This window comes from Myotis nattereri, assembly GCF_964212035.1.
Source record: "Myotis nattereri genome assembly, chromosome: 1".
NCBI lineage: Eukaryota > Metazoa > Chordata > Mammalia > Chiroptera > Vespertilionidae > Myotis > Myotis nattereri.
In genome coordinates, this window is record NC_138075.1 from 7,628,354 (window position 1) to 7,643,342 (window position 14,989).

Below are 14,989 nucleotides of genomic sequence, written 5' to 3' on the forward strand. Positions count from 1 at the left end.
TGTAGGAAAGGGGGATAAGGGACTTCTCAAAATTCCTTTATGGGGTATGCAAGCAAAAATGTTTGCCCACCCCTGTTATAGGGCGTCCGCTGTTCCTCACTGGCAAGGTTCTTGGACTGGTCATTGTTCTCCAAACTTTGCACATGATGGATATTGTGATAATGCAAGGGGGCGGGATGAGGTGTTTAATGGGACACTGGGTTAGGCTGTGACCTTCAAGAGCCTTTTTATGTTCCATCTTGACCTTCAGAGGTTTCCAGGCCCAGTGTGTGGGTCCTGTGTTCTTCTCCCTCCCACTCTAGTCTTTTGGGGGTCCATCTCACGCATGTCTGTCACCATGGGCTCCATCCTCATGGCTCCCATCTCCCAGCACTGCTTACTGTCGCCTGCAACTGCCAGGTCCCAGGGCCTGGTCCATCCTTTCCCATGGGTGGGTCATCTCGGGCTCTCCTCTCCTCCACTTGGCCTCTGTCATTCTGGGTGCAGCATCTCCTCTCCATCACTGTGGACCTGGCCATCACCCATCTATCATCTACTTCACCTCCATCATCCTCGCTTCAGGCTCATCTGGCCTCTAGGGCCTTGTACATGGTAGGCTTTCATTCATTCGTTTGCACATTCGGTGAAGGTCTACTGTGTGCCAGGCCCTGTGCCAGACATCGAGTAAACGAATGTTGCCCTTGAAAGTGCACACCTCGGGGAAATGGACAAGAGTCGGCGGATGGCGGAGAGCCTGGGCCAAGGTGGCTTGGGGAAGTGGTACAGAGAAGGGGCCACCTGACTTCTTTGTGGGGGCAGGGAGTAGGAGGGGCCCAGAAAGGAGAAGCTATGTGTGCCTTTCTCTCTCACTGGTGGCTGACATCTCAGAAATGGAGCCAGGAGTTCTGCCTCCCTCCCAGGTCCCTGGTATGGTTCCTGCCTCTCCCTGAGCTTTGGGTCCTCTCACTCTGCATCCCATTCTCTGGGCCAGCCTCCTTGCTGTCTACTCTGTTGGAGATTATGCAAAATCCTCCCCAGATCCTTTGATCTTGGTTACATCTTTCCCTTGTTTAGATGGTAAAACGGATGCTCAGACAGGTTTCTTGAATGTCACATGTAGGAACTCAGGTGGAGGGTTAAGGATCAAATTCTTTACACCAAAGAATTTGGTGGAAAGAATAAATGCATGAATGATGGGGGTAGTAGTGGGGGAGGCAGACCTTTACTTCTCATTGTACAGCCCTGGAGTTATTTAAGGCAGAGTTCAAGAATAGGAATGTGGGTTGGAGGAGGGAGAGTTATTGGGAGTGGGGATGGGTGGGCTAGTCTGAGATGGGACTGGTCATGCATCTGGGGTAAAATCAGAAAATGGAAGACTAGATTGTGAATTGTTTGTAAAGCAAAATTTGTTCTATTGTAAAATCCTGAGCTATGTCCTTGCTACTTTGTGCTGTTACAGTGTACTTCCGTGATCTAAAATGGTGGTGGTCATGATGGTGTTTTGTCTATTGATTTTAATGTCTTTGGCTGTCAAATATCTATTTTTGAAGTTTCTAGGTCCTGGAGAGTCAGAACCTTGGACCCTGTCCATGAAGACCTTGCGGATGTTCTGGGGGGAGGGGATATGAACTTGTGGGGTATGACAGTGGCTCAGATGTTTTAAAGGTCTCCTTTAATAATTGGGGTGGACTCAGTTGAGGGAACTTGGTGGTCTTCAGATGTTTCAGGATTTCTCATTTGGAATTCTACCTTTGGTAGATGAACTTTTAGAACGTTTAGGCTTGTTTAGTTGCTTGTTTCCATTTGATTATGAATCAGAAATCAGGTGGTGTGTGCAGACTGTCTAGGGACCTGTAGGGTTGTGGTGGCACCCTTGGTGTCTTACCTTCCCCTCAGCATGGCCATCACTTACTGTGGTAGAGACTGCAGCTCTGGAATGTTTTTGAGGACAGATACCACTCTTAGGTTCCTGTGTCAACTAGGCCCCTCCTCCACTCATATGTCACACTGATCCCCACCTCCACTCATGTGTCACAGTAGAGCCACTTCTCCACTCATATGTCACACTGACCCCTCCTCCATTTATATTAACAGGGAGCTCCTCTTCTACTTATGTGTCACACTAAGCCAATTCTCTATTCATGTGTCACATTGAGCCCCTCCTCTACTCAATTGTCACGCTATCACCTCCTTTATTGATATGTCACACTGAACCCTCCCCTACTCATAATTAGCAAGGAGCTCCTCCTCTAATGTGTCATATTGAGCCCTTCCTCCATTCGTAATTAAAGGGAGATCCTTCTCTACTCATGTGTCACACTGACCTTCTCTTGTACTCATATGTCATAGTGAGCCCCTCCTCCACTCATATGTCACACTGAGATTCTTCTCTACTCCTGTCACAGAGACCTTCCTGTACTCATATGTCACAATGAGCGCCTACTCCACATGTCACCTCCTCTACTCCATTCTTATGTCACACTGAGCCCCTCCTTCACTCATATGACACACCGAACTCCTCCTTTTCTCATGGCACACGAGCCCCCATCCACTTATGTGTCACACTGAGCTTCTACTCCATTCTTATGTCACACTGAGCTCATTCTCTACTCATATGTCCCACCAAGCCCCTCCTCTACCCATATGTTACATTGAGCCCTCTCTCTACTCAATTGTCACATTAAGCCCTGACTTCACTTGTGTCAAACTGAGCTTCTACCCCATTCTTAAGTCACACTGAGTTCTTCCTTTACTCTTATGTCTCCTCCTCCATTAATATGTGACACTGAGCCCTTACACTACTCATGTGTCACACTGAGCCCCTACCTCACTCATGTGTTACGCCGCACCCCTCTTGTACTCCTCCTCTACCCATGTGTCTAATTGACCTCCTACTGTAGTCATGTGTCACAATGAGCTCCAACTCTACTCATGTGTCATACTGAGCTTCTCCATTCTTACGGTAGACTGAGATCTTCCTTTATCCTTATGCCACACGGAACTCCTCCTCTACTCATATGTCGGCCTGAGCCTCTCCTCCTCTCATGCTACACTGAGCCCCTTCTTCACTTAAGTGTCACATGGGGCTCTTTTTCCACCCATATGCTACACTGTACCCCTCCTCTACTCATGTCAAACTGAGCCTCTCCTCCACTCATATGCTGCACTGAGCCCCTCCTCTACTCATGTTTCACACTCAGTTCTTCCTTCACTGATGTGTCACACTGAGCTCCTCCTCCACTTGTGTTTCACAGTGAGCCCCTTCTCTACTCACATTTCATACTAGCACATCCTCTACTTATATGTCACATCGAGCTTCTCTTCCACTCATGTGTCACATTGAGCTCCTCCTTCACTCATGTGTCACACTGAGTGAGCCCCTCCTGTACTCATCTGTCACAATAAACTCCTCCTTTGCTCATGTGTCACACTGGGCTCCTCCTTCCCTCATGTGTCACACTCATACCCTTCTCTGTTGGTATGTCACACTGAGCCCCTCAGCCACTCATGTCACACTGAACCTCTCCTCTACTTGTGTCATACTGAGCCCATCTTCCACTCACATGTCACATTGAGCCCCTTCTCCACTCATATGTCACACTGAGCTACTATTCCATTCTTATGTCCCACTGAGCTTTTCCTTCACTCTTCTGTCACTCTATTCATCTGTCACACGAACCCTCTTTTCTACTCATATATCACCTTAAGCCCCTCCTCTATTCAGCTGTCACACTGAGCCCGCCCTTCATTCATGTGTCATACTGAGATTCTCCTCTACTCATGTGTCACATTGAAATTCTTAGTATCACAGAGACCTTCTTCTACTCATATGTCATCTGAAGTACTCCTCTATTCATGTATTGCACTAAGCCTCTCCTCTACCCATGTGTCACAGTGAGCTCCTCCCCCACTGAACTGCCATGCTGGGCCCAGGCTTCACTCATGTGTCTACTGAGCTTCTTCTCTACTCATGTGTCACATTAGCTCCTCCTTCGTACATATGTCATACTGAGCTCCTCCTTTCATATGTCCACTGAGCCTTTCCTGTACTCATGTGTCACACTGAGCTTCTCCTCTACTCATGTGTCCCATTGAGCTCCTCCTCTCCTCATGTGTCACACTTAGCCCCTTCTCAACTCGCGTGTCATACTGATCTCTCCCTTCACTCATGTGTTATATTGAGCTCCTCCTCTACTCATGTTTCACATGAGCTCCTTTTCTAATCATATATCATACTGAACTTCCCCACTCTTAGGTCACACTGAGTTCTTCCTCCACTACTATGTCACACTGAGCTCCTCCTCTAATTGTGTCACACTGAGCTTCTACTCTACTTATGTGTCAAACTAAGCACTTCCTCCACTCATGTCACACTGAGCCCCTCCTCTACTCCCGTGTCATATTGAGCCTCTTCTCCATTCATGTGTCACTCTGAGCTCCTCCTCTACTCATGTGTCACACTGAGCTCTCCCACTCTACTCATTTGTCACACTGAGTTCTTCTACTTTTATTTTCAGCTGAGCTCTTTCTTCACTCTTAGGTCACATTAGGCTCTTCCTCTACTCATATGCTATTCTGAGTACCTCCTCTACTCATGTCACACTGATCATCTCCTCTATTCATGCATCATATTGAACCCCTTCTCTTCTCATGTAATATTTACCCCACCCCCACTCATATGTCACACTTAGCCACGCCACTCATATATCACACTGATGTCCTCCTATCCTCATGTGTCACACTGAGGCACTTTTCCACTCATAAGTCACACTTAGCTTCATGTCATGTGTCACCGAGACCTTCCTTTATTCATGTGTCACATTGAGCTTCTCCTCTACTCATGTGCCACAATGATCCCTTCTTCTACATATATGTCACACTGAGCCACTCCTCCACTCATATGTCACACTAGCCAATCTTCTACTCATATGTCACAGTGAGCTTCTCCTCTACTATGTGCCACAATGATCCCTTCCTCTACTTATATATTTGTCACCCTGAACCTCTCCTCCACTCATATGTCACGCCGAGCTCCTCCTCTTCTCATGTGTCAAATTGAGCTCCTCCTCCACTCATTGAGCTTCTGCTTCAGTCATGTGTCACACTTAGCTTCACCCCCACTCATATGTCACACTGAACCTTTCCTTTACTCGTGCATCATACTAAGCTCCTCCTTCTCTCATATATCCAGTCTTTCCTGTACTCATGTTTCACACTTAGCCCCTCCTCCACTCATATGTCACACTGAGTTCCTCCTTCACTCATCTTTCACAGTGAGCTCCTCTTCTCCTCACATGTCACACTTTGCTCCTCCTCCACTCATGTGTCATACTGAACTCGTCCTTCACTGCTGTGCTATACTGAGCTCCCCCTCTACTCATGTGACACAGTGAGCCCCTCCTGTACTCGTGTCACACTGAGCTCTTTCTCTATTCTTATGTCTAATTGAACTCCTTTTCCATTCATATGTCACACTGAGCTCCCCCTCTATTCATGTTTTATACTGAGGCCCGCCTCTACTCACGTGTCCCACTGAGCTTCTGCTCTACTCATGTACACTTCCTTCATTGATGTGTCACACTTAGCTCCTCTTCCACCCGTGTGTCACAGGGAGCTCCTCCTCTACTCATATGTCACACTATCCCATCCTCTACTCATATGTCACACCGAGTTCCTCCTTTACTCGTGTCATAGTGAGCCCCTCCTCTACTCATGTATCATACTGAGCCCCTCCTCTACTCACGTGTCCCATTGAGCTTCTGCTCTGCTCATGTTTCACACTGAACTCTTCCTTCACTGATGTGTCACACTTAGTTCCTCCTCCACTTGTCTCACAGTGAGCCCCTCCTCTACTCATGTGTCACACTGAGCTCCTCCTCTTCTCATGTGTGAAATTGAGCTCCTCCTCTAGTCATGTGTCACACTGGGCTCTGCCTTCACTCATTTGTCACACTGAGCCCCCCCTCTACTCGTATGTCACACTAAGCTCCTCTTCTACTCATGTGTCACACTTATTCTCTCCTACATTCATATGTCACACTGACCACCTCTACCAATATGACACCTTGAGCCCCTTCTCTATTCATACGTCACACTGAGCACCTCCTCCATTCATGTCAGAGTGAGCTCCTCTTCTACTCATGTGTCACACTTATCCCCTCATTTGCTCATGTGTCACACTGACCTTCTGTACACATGTGTCACATTGAGCTCCTACTCCATTCGTGTTCCATACTGAACTCTTTTTTCACCGATAATGGCATACTTAGCTGCTCCTATAGTGAGCCCCTCCTCTGCTCAGATTCCTCAGTCACATGTCACAATCAGCTCCTCCTTTACTCATGTTTCACAATTAGCTTCTCCTTCACTCATTTGTCACACTGAGCTTCTCCTGTCTGTGTCACATTGAGCTCCTAAACCCAATCGCTACTCATGTGCCCTATTGAGCTCCTACTCTACTCACGTTTCACACTGAGCGCCTCCTTCATTGATGTGTCACACTTAGCCCCTCCTCTACTTGTGTTTCACAGTGAGCCCTTCCTCTATGCATATATCACATTGAGCTTCTCCTCTACTCATGTGTCACAATGATCCCTTCCTCTGCTTATCTGTCACACTGAGCTTCTCTTCCACTTATATGTCACACTGAGCTCTTTATCTTCTCATATGTGAAATTGAGCTCTTCCTCCACTCATGTGTCGCACTGAGCTCTGCCTTTACTCATTTGTCACAATGTGTACCCCCTCTACTCATGTGTCATACTGAACCCCTCCTTTGCTCATCTGTCACACTGAGCTCCTCCTGTACACATGTATCACATTGAGTTCCTCCTCCATTCATGTTTCACACTGAGCTCCTCCTTCATTCATGTGTTGCACTTAGACCATCTACTGATGTCACACTGTGCCCCTCCTCCCCTCATATGTCACACTGAGCCCCTCCTCCGCTCATATGTCACACTGAGCCCCTCCTCCGCTCATATGTCACACTGAGCCCCTCCTCCGCTCATATGTCACACTGTGCCCCTCCTCCGCTCATGTGTCACACTGAGCCCCTCCTCCGCTCATATGTCACACTGAGCCCCTCCTCTGCTTATATGTCACAGTGTGCCCCTCCTCCGCTCATATGTCACACTGTGCCCCTCCTCCGCTCATATGTCACACTGTGCCCCTCCTCCGCTCATATATCACACTGAGCCCTTCCTCCGCTCATATGTCACACTGTGCCCCTCCTCCGCTCATATGTCACACTGTGCTCCTCCTCCGCTCATATGTCACACTGAGCCCGTCCTCCGCTCATATGTCACACTGAGCCCGTCCTCCGCTCATATGTCACACTGAGCCCCTCCTCCGCTCATATGTCACACTGAGCCCCTCCTCCGCTCATATGTCACACTGAGCCCCTCCTCCGCTCATATGTCACACTGAGCCCCTCCTCCGCTCATATGTCACACTGTGCCCCTCCTCCGCTCATGTGTCACACTGTGCTCCTCCTCCGCTCATGTGTCACACTGAGCCCGTCCTCCGCTCATATGTCACACTGAGCCCCTCCTCCGCTCATATGTCACACTGAGCCCCTCCTCCGCTCATATGTCACACTGAGCCCCTCCTCCGCTCATATGTCACACTGAGCCCCTCCTCCGCTCATATGTCACACTGAGCCCCTCCTCCGCTCATATGTCACACTGAGCCCCTCCTCCGCTCATATGTCACACTGTGTCCTTCCTCCGCTCATATGTCACACTGAGCCCCTCCTCCGCTCATATGCCACACTGTGCCCCTCTTCCGCTCATATGTCACACTGAGCCCTTCCTCCGCTCATATGTCACACTGAGCCCCTCCTCCGCTTATATGTCACACTGTGCCCCTCCTCCGCTCATATGTCACACTGTGCCCCTCCTCCGCTCATATGCCACACTGTGCCCCTCCTCCGCTCATATGCCACACTGTGCCCCTCCTCCGCTCATATGCCACACTGTGCCCCTCTTCCGCTCATATGTCACACTGAGCCCCTCCTCTGCTCATATGTCACACTGAGCCCCTCCTCCGCTCATATGCCACACTGTGCCCCTCCTCCGCTCATATGCCACACTGTGCCCCTCCTCCGCTCATATGTCACACTGTGCCCCTCCTCCGCTCATATGTCACACTGTGCCCCTCCTCCGCTCATATGTCACACTGTGCCCCTCCTTCGCTCATATGTCACCCTGTGCCCCTCTTCCGCTCATATGTCACACTGTGCCCCTCCTCCGCTCATATGTCACACTCTGCCCCTCCTCTGCTTATATGTCATACTGAGCCCCTCCTCCGCTCATATGTCACACTGTGCCCCTCCTCCGCTCATATGTCACACTGTGCCCCTCCTCCGCTCATATGCCACACTGTGCCCCTCCTCCGCTCATATGCCACACTGTGCCCCTCCTCCGCTCATATGTCACACTGTGCCCCTCCTCCGCTCATATGTCACACTGTGCCCCTCCTACGCTCATATGTCACACTGTGCCCCTCCTCCGCTCATATGCCACACTGTGCCCCTCCTCCGCTCATGTGTCACACTGAGCCCCTCCTCCGCTCATATGTCACACTGTGCCCCTCCTCCGCTCACATGTCACACTGAGCCCCTCCTCCACTCATATGTCACACTGTGCCCCTCCTCCGCTCATATGTCACCCTGTGCCCCTCTTCCGCTCATATGTCACACTGAGCCCCTCCTCTGCTTATATGTCATACTGAGCCTCTCCTCTGCTCATATGTCACACTGTGCCCCTCCTCCGCTCATATGTCACACTGAGCCCTTCCACTAATCATGTGTTGCACTGAGCCTCTGTCAAACTAATGTACAACATTGATTTTCTGTCAATCCTGTGGGCCATACTGGTCCCCTCTTCTACTCATGTGTCACATAGAATCTTTTCTCCTTTCATGTTTCACATGGAGCACCTCCTGCACTCATGTGTCACAATGAACTCTTCCCTCACTTAATGTCACATGCCCCCCCCCACGATGTACCACATCCAATTTCTCTCCAACCCATGTGTTACACTGAGCACTTCCCCCACTCATGTGTCATGCTAAGGCTCTCACTCACTCACGTGTCACATAGAGTCTCTCCTCCTCTCCTGTCCCACATAGAGTAGTACCTCCTTCACCATTTGTCACACTGAGCCCCCTTTCCCACTTATGTGTCACAGAGCCCTTGAAATGCACCTGTCACATAGAGTCCCTCACTCATGTGTCTCATGCAGCATGTCCTTCATCCATGTGTAACTGAGCCCTTCACTATGTATGACACTTAGGTGTCACAGTGAGTCCTTCTCCCACTCATTTGTCACATGGAGCCCTTCCCCAACCCATGTATCACATGGACCTCCTCATCTGTGTACCCTTTCCCGCTTCCAAGCCCAGTTCTCCTTGGGGCCTGGGATAGTTACTGGCCTCCAGCCATGAGGCAGGCTGTGTGAATGTGGTGTTGGTGAGTGAGTTCACTGGGAGGCCCCTCACAGAGGAAGGCGGACATAGTGGGCAAGAAATATGTGCAGGAATAAAGGAAGCCCTTTTATTTTTTTTTAAGACAACATTTTATTGGGATCTCTACAGACATATAATCCAACCACTAAAGTGCACAATTCAATAGTTCTTAATGCATGCACAGGTATGTGTGACCATGCACACATTTGACTTTAGAACATTTTCATCACCCCTATAAGAAACCCCACAGGCTTGAGCTCTCCTCCCCATGCTCCCATCCCTGCTCCCCCAACCCTAGTCAGCCCCTCATCCGCTTTCTGTCTGGGGGAGACTGAGCTCCCATGGGGCTCAATGACTCCTCACAGGCTCCCAGAAGTGCCCGCTGAGCCCCACTGCAGACATAGAAGGTGAAGCAGATGGGATGGGATCAGACCTCTGATGTCACTCACAGCTTCTGCGCCAGCATCAGCCATGCTCCCCCCGCTCCCCCCCATTTCTCCCACCACCTCTGCAACCTGGCCCCTCTTTACAGTCTCCTGGGCTTCTCTTGGAAATCCAGGCCCTGGCCAGCAGAGGGAGCGGCAGGGCGAGGTGGGTTGCACCACTTTGCCACAGGTCCCCAGTGGCATGCCATGCTACCTGGGCTGGCTGTCCCTTGCTGTCGCTCCTCTAACCGCTAGCAGCAGGTGTCCTACCTGCTATCATGGCGCTTGCATTGTGCTTCCTGGAGGAGGGTCGCGGCCACAGTCAGTAAGTGGGGGGTGAGAACGGCTTCATCCAGGAGTTGATGCCCAGTTATCCAGCGCCTAGATGATGCCTTTCTTCATCCCCTTCAACCAGCGCAGCCCCGGACCCTCCTCTGCACCCCTGGCTGCATGGGTCACGCCCTCACGCTTGTGCTGCCCTGCCAGTCTCTTCCCAGCATGCTCTTCTCTTTCTCTTCTGCCGCTCCCCGAGATCTTGGAGGGGTGCCTGGGGCTGGGCCATCTCTGAGACCCCATCATTGGAGGGAAAGGCTATACCCGCAGTGGGACACTCCCCAGGGCTGAGCCCAGGGCCACCGTCTGACTTGGTGGCTAAGAGCAGACAGGCCAGATGTAGATCAGGGCTTCTCCCACCGACGGGGCTGTGCTGTGCTTTCGTAGGGAGCCCTCTGAGGGGATCCAGCTCCCAGGAAAGAGGGGCAGGTGTTGGGGTGACCGTGTCCATTGTTCCCAGGACTGGGGAGGGGGGCGGGGCTCTGAGCAGACTGACCCTTCGCTGCCACAAGAGGAGGGTCTCCTTGAGGGGCCTTAGCCTCTACCCAGGACTCTTCCATGACCAGGAGGCTGAGGGCCCTCACAGGCGGCTGCTTCCTCTCTCCTGGAACCCAGTCTGGAGACAGTCCCGGCTTCCCCAGGACTCCCAGCTCTGTGTCCCCTCCCTCCGACGAAAGCTGCCAACAGGTGCCCTGCTTTCGCTCTTGTCCAGCCCTGCCCAGTCTGGGTGCCCAAAGGGCTCTAGACCAGTGTCCCCCTGGGCCAGGGCCTCTGTCTTTTGTGTCCCTCACTATCTCGGGTACCTGGTGGGAGGTAACCTGTGCTCATTCCCTGTGCTAGTGGCATCCTTAACCCACTAACCAGCCATGCAGCCAGCCCAGGCACATGCGTGGGAGGAGGGCGGGGAGGGCCCTTAGAGTAGGACAGGGGTCATGGCTCCCGCCTCCTTTCCTGCCCTACCCCCCGCGCTCTCTCCTCCCCTGCCTCCTCCGCACCCCCTCTCCCGTGCCCCCTCCTCACCTTTGCAACTTTGGTTCTTCATGGCATCAGGAGGTGGTTGTTGCTCCGGGAAGACCTTCCCGAGGAGGACACAGCTTGCACAAAGGCCGGGTGACCTCGTGGGGCAGTGGGAGTGTGTGGTGTGTGCATTTGTTGGGTGAGTGGGTTGGAGCAAGACGTGTGTGTGTGTGTGTGTGTGTGTGTGTGTGTGTGTGTGTGTGACAAAGGGAATGGAGGTGCCACCATGGAATGCTGTGAGCTCAGGACAGGCCTCTATCCCACTCAGTGACGCTTTTTGATATAAAAAGAGGAGAGGACAGTGGGTGGCAGGCGGGCCTCTCTCTCCTAAGATTCCTTTTTGCAGAACTAAACTGACCTCTGCGGAGGCCTGGGTTCTGCCGCCGGGTGGCTGTGCGATGGTGTAGGTGGAAGGCACATCAGAAACAAACCCTGTTTGTTCTGGGAGACCTTGTCAGGGGTCAGGATGAGGGCTGCCGTTTGGGTCCGCCATCCCCGCTTGGTGATGCCCATCAGCCAGCAGCAGGGGCCTGGGTGTTTGCGGGTGGGAGATGGGCTCCGTCTGTCCTTTCCTCTTTCCCCCTCGAGGAGTGGGGCAGGGCTGCCCCGGTGGGCGGGGAGGGGGCTTCGAGCTTCCAGAGCTCCTGCCACACCTCTCCCACGGAGCCCCTAATTGGACCAGTGGCCACGTGAAGGAAGGATGGGCAAATCCGGATCTGAGAGGTGAGTACCATCAGCTGCCTGAGGGCAGGGGTGGGCTGAGGTGGGAAATAGTCAACAGCCTCATCTGGGGTGGAACTCAGGGGTCCCCCTGGCCTCTCAGATGGTGTCAGAGCTTGGTGGACGCCAGAAATCTGGCAGCTGGAGAAGGCGGACATGGCGCATTGGGGCGTGGTCTAGCATGGCCACTGGCTTATGTGCTGGGCACCTGTTGTCCAGAGTCATCAGATGCTTGTCTTGAGTTTTTATTGTATTTTTTTGTGGTGGCCATGATATCAAAGCCCAGTATGTCATTTAATATGAATTTTCTTTCTTTTTTGTTTCAGGAGTAAAAAAAGGTTTGTATTGTGCGTATGTTTAATTGTTTCTAGGAAGTGGGGACCTTATCACCCAATGTCTTTGCCTTTTCAGCCGTCCTCAGCCCCGGGGGCTGCCTCTGTTCTCTGTGAGTGGGGAGAAAGCCCTTCTGGTTGGATTCGGTGGGACCCGGGGCGACCAGGACTTCCCTGTCAGGTGGTGTAGGAGGCCATGGCCACTACAGTGCAGGCAGCCCCTCTGGTCTCCCTGTGTGTGCACGCACACGTGCGTGTCACTGTGGAAAACGTGTGCACCATAGTGGGTATTGGGACTCCCCACTGAAGGACAGGTCTGAATGTTTGGTGACAAATTATCCCTTTGGCCTTAACTAAGGAGTGGCCCCGTTGACCCTCCTCTAGTGCTGACCTGGGCTGCAGGGACATGAGAGGCCATCCATCCACCCCCCAGCCACTCAGGACAGCCCCTCCCAAGTAGGCATGTAGGTTTGCCCTGGGGGTCCAGTCTCTGGTACCCCAAGGCCTGCCTGAACAAGACCCCGGTGTGGGAGTGGCCTCCTCACCATGACCGCAGGCTCTGGCCCAAGAGAATTCACACCACAGGATGCGAGCCCCGGAAGAGTGTCATCTGGGAACAGATGGGATTTTAGGAGCCAAGGGCCCTTGGAGATTGTGTCTTGTCGCCCCTTGCACTCCCCTTCTCTCTTGCCATATCCCAATCCCAGACAAGGAAACTGAACCTGTGGGAGGGGTGTGCAGCCAGTCAGTCTGGGACTGGTTGGGGTGGGGACAGGCCCAGAGATAGAGCTGAGGCCCTGGCTCTAAACCTGGAGAACCTGACCATGATCTCCTGGTGCTGCCATCAGGGCTAGATGCCTAGAACAGATGGACGGGTGCATGAAGGCCAGTCACCCTTGGGGACCAGGGAGGCCGTAGGGCATGAGGCCAGTGTGGAATTGGGGAGGGCTCAGAAGTCCGGGGTCAGGAGAGGATGTGACTTTCCTGAGGGTGAGTGGGGAGGGGCAGGCTTGCCAGGGGGGTGGGAAGTCAGGACCCTGGAGAGCCCCTGACCTATGACCCTGAGGTCTGCTTGGTGACCTCAAGGGAGTGCCTTCAGGGGCAGATTCCTGTGCTGAGGGGACAGCCCTGGGTGCCAGGCCCACAGGCCCAGCTGCAGCTCTGGGTGAGGCCGGGAGTGGTCCCTGTGCAGGGTGGGGCAGGGGTGCTCATCGAGGTCTGAAGCTGCTGCTGGGTGGGTGGACCCCGAGGCCAGGCAGGGGGTCCTGGGTGAGCAAGTGTGGGATGGTGGCTTGAGTGAGCAGTGAAGGGGCCAGTGCCCCTCCCTCCAGCCTCCCCTCCCCCCACACTGCACCTATCCTGTGGGACCCTCCCCCTTCTCAGGGCTGTGCACTCTCAGAAGAGCCATTTTGCCACTTTAGGGCAGTGTGAGGACCTTGGCTTTCTCCATTGGGTGGGGGACAGTCGGGGGAGTGTTAGAAACTGCGGCTCCTTGGTTCTTAGACCCTGAGTTAGGAGGCAGAGTACAACCTGCCCACCCCTCATTTCTCATGGGGGAGGAAGGCCCAGGCCAGAGGTAGGACTTGGATTTCTGGGGTCCCTACTCTGGGCCCTCAAGAAGAGGCAGTTCCCAGTGTTCCCCCTTCCTGGATTGTGTGCCAGGCGCCAGGCAGGGCCTGTTTCAGTGGGGAGTTCCGCCCTACCATCTCCCCTCTCCTTCCCTCCCCCCTCCTCCATCCTGTCTGCCCCCCCCCCCCCCCCCCACCTTCAGAACAAATCACAAAGGCAGATAATCTTTTCTTCTGCTTTATTTTGGGGTAGAATGGGGGGACATGCAGGGAAGGGCCTCATCCCTGTGGCAGAAAGCAGTGGTCTGGTAGGAACACTCTCAGCCGCTCAGCACAGGCTCTGGGGGTCTCACATGTCCTCAGTCTCTCTGGGAGCCCCCTGTGCTGTCAGTGCTGGGAGGGGGTTTGGGAGCCCTCAGTGTCCCGTGGAGTCAGGGGGACTCTCAAGGTTGCAAGCCCGGTAAGTACTGGTGCTATGGGACGTTCCATGGAGCACACTGTCCAGGTAAGAGGAAGAGTCAGGGTCAGGCAGTGAGTGTGGAATGGGCTGGACCGGACTGTGGGGGTGGCTCGCTTTGCAGGGGGTGGTGGGGGTGGGATGGGGACGGTACCACAGCACGTAAAGATGTGGGCATGGGGTCGGGTCCAGGGGAGCAGGAGCACCGGAGCTGGAGGTAGAAGTCAGTGGAGCACCCGAGGTCAGTGTCCCAGGTTGGCACAGGGTGGCCATGTTGCCACTTCAGCGGGGTGGGTCTCTGGCATCTGCTTGCTTGGCTGCTTCTGCTGTGCCTGATTCCTCACCTGGCCTGGGGTCATGGGGTCATTGCTGCTCATCACTGCTTTCTCCTATCATTGATCTCACTCCCAGTGGTGGGCCTGGGACCTGGAGAATTAAGACGGAAGGAATGTGTAGCCCTGAGCTGGCTCTGGGTCTCTGATGACTGGCTAGTCTGTTGGCACTGTAGATGTTGCTGGTTGATGAGTGGAAGAGATCATGGCTCTTCTTGAGTGGGTTCCCCTTGAGTCAGGAGTGGCAGGAGGAGCGCTGGGTCCGAGCGAAGCAGACAGGCACAGGGAGGCTGAGAGGAGGTTGTGTTGGGCGTCTGGCGCAGAGGAGTGGAGGGTTTGTTGCTGGTGAGGAAGTGTTT